Source organism: Aristolochia californica, unplaced genomic scaffold (assembly GCF_029961685.1).
Source record: "Aristolochia californica isolate CCGP_79_NKW_82.1479 unplaced genomic scaffold, dmAriCali1.0.hap1 SCAF_395, whole genome shotgun sequence".
Taxonomy (NCBI): Eukaryota; Viridiplantae; Streptophyta; class Magnoliopsida; order Piperales; family Aristolochiaceae; genus Aristolochia; species Aristolochia californica.
In genome coordinates this window covers 1-2,500 of record NW_027182098.1, presented here as the reverse complement: position 1 = coordinate 2,500, position 2,500 = coordinate 1, and positions in this window count along the sequence as shown.

Below are 2,500 nucleotides of genomic sequence, written 5' to 3'. Positions count from 1 at the left end.
TCATGATCTGTATGTGAATGAGTCGAATTACTTATCCTCGGTCTATTAGTGAACTATCTCTCCAGAGATTGTGAAAGATGTCCCACTAGAAATATTCTTGTTTTTGCTTCGACTCATATTCCCCAAAAAGTGGATCCCGCTTTAATAGCTCCGAATAAATTAAATACATGCATTAAGATACGAAGGCTTCTTATTCCACAACAACGAAAACACTTTTTCATTCTTTCATATACTAGGGGATTTCACTTGGAAAAGAAAATGTTCCATACTAACGGATTCGGGTCCATAACCATGGGTTCCAATGCACGAGATCTTGTAGCACTTACCAATGAGGCCCTATCGATTAGTATTACACAGAAGAAATCCATTCTAGACACTAATACAATTAGATCAGCTCTTCATAGACAAACTTGGGATTTGCGATCCAGGTAAGATCGGTTCAGGATCATGGGATCCTTTTCTATCAGATAGGAAGGGCTGTTGCACAAAATGTACTTCTAAGTAATTGCCCCATAGATCCTATATCTATCTATATGAAGAAGAAATCATGTAAGGAAGGGGGTTCTTATTTGTACAAATGGTACTTCGAACTTGGAACGAGCATAAAGAAATTAACGATACTTCTTTATCTTTTGAGTTGTTCTGCCGGATCGGTCGCTCAAGATCTTTGGTCTGCACCTGGACCCGATGAAAAAAATTGGATCACTTCTTATGGATTCGTTGAGAATGATTCTGATCTAGTTCATGGCCTATTAGAAGTAGAAGGCGCTCTGGTGGGATCCTCACGGACAGAAAAAGATTGCAGTCAGTTTGATAATGATCGAGTGACATTGCTTCTTCGGTCCGAACCGAGGAATCAGTTAGATATGATGCAAAATGGATCTTGTTCTATCGTTGATCAGAGATTTCTATATGAAAAATACGAATCGGAGTTTGAAGAAGGGGAAGGAGAAGGAGCCCTCGACCCACAACAGATAGAGGAGGATTTATTCAATCACATAGTTTGGGCTCCTAGAATATGGCGCCTTGTGGAAATATATTTGATTGTATCGAAAGGCCCAATGAATTGGGATTTCCCTATTGGTGGGCCAGGTCATTTCGGGGCAAGCGGATCATTTATCATAAAGAGGATGCGCTTCAAGAGAATGATTCGGAGTTCTTGCAGAGTGGAACCATGCAGTACCAGACACGAGATAGATCTTCCAAAGAACAAGGCTTTTTTCGAATAAGCCAATTCATTTGGGACCCTGCAGACCCATTCTTTTTCCTATTCAAAGATCAGCCCTTTGTCTCTGTGTTTTCACGTCGAGAATTCTTTGCAGATGAAGAGATGTCAAAGGGGCTTATTACTTCCCACACAAATCCTCCTACATCTATGTATAAAGGCTGGTTCATCAAGAATACGCAAGAAAAGCACTTCGAATTGTTGATTCATCGCCAGAGATGGCTTAGAACCAATAGTTCATTATCTAATGGATCTTTCCGTTCTAATACTCTATCCGAGAGTTATCAGTATTTATCAAATCTGTTCCTATCTAACGGAACACTATTGGATCAAATGACAAAGGCATTGTTGAGAAAGAGATGGCTTTTCCCGGATGAAATGAAACATTTGATTCATGTAACAGGAGAAAGATTTCCCATTCCTTAGCCGGAAAGATATGTGGCCATGAAAGAGGGATTAAGTGGAACAGAATTGACCGGGCGGTAGAGTCGTGGAAACGCTTGTTTCTTCCATATTTTGGACCTTAGCTCCATGGAAAATATGCTACTGCCGAAACATGGAAGAATTGAAATCTTAGATCAAAACACTATGTATGGATGGTATGAACTGCCTAAACAAGAATTCTTGAACGGCGAACAACCAGAGCCTATTTATTTTATTACTCACTACATCAAACAATTTCCATTAATGAAAGATGTAAATCCATTGGAAAATAAAAAAAGACGCATGTCCGATGAAATGAAATGGTTGTTGCTATCTGCTCCAATAATGAATCATTGGTTTAACTGAATAACTAAATAAAATAGATAGACCTTTCTCTTCGTCTCAGGTCGATGGATCTTCTCAATTGGAAGATCTCCTATATGGAGAATACACATTCCAGGTGACCGAGCCTAAATTCTAATTGTTTTGTTCCGAAGCAAAGATATCCGCGGGGGCCGGTTCGTCCTATTCAGATATTCACGACCAAGAGGTACTGGATTCTCTTTCGGATAGGCCCTGAAAGGAGAAGGAAGGCTGGAATGCCAACAGACGTCTATTATCTAATTCACCCGACCCGATAGTACCCATTTGGGCAACGTCCAGTGCCAATGTCACTGAATGGGGAAGTCACCAATCCCTAAAACGGACTATGTAATGTACTTTATCTGCTGGGTGACGGGCGGGCATTTTACCAGAGGTTTCTATTGTCTCAATCTACCCTTGTGTGATTCCTGTTGAAGCATATACTCGAGGGGTGGGTGCAGGGCGGACGATTTCAAAATGGACTCCTCA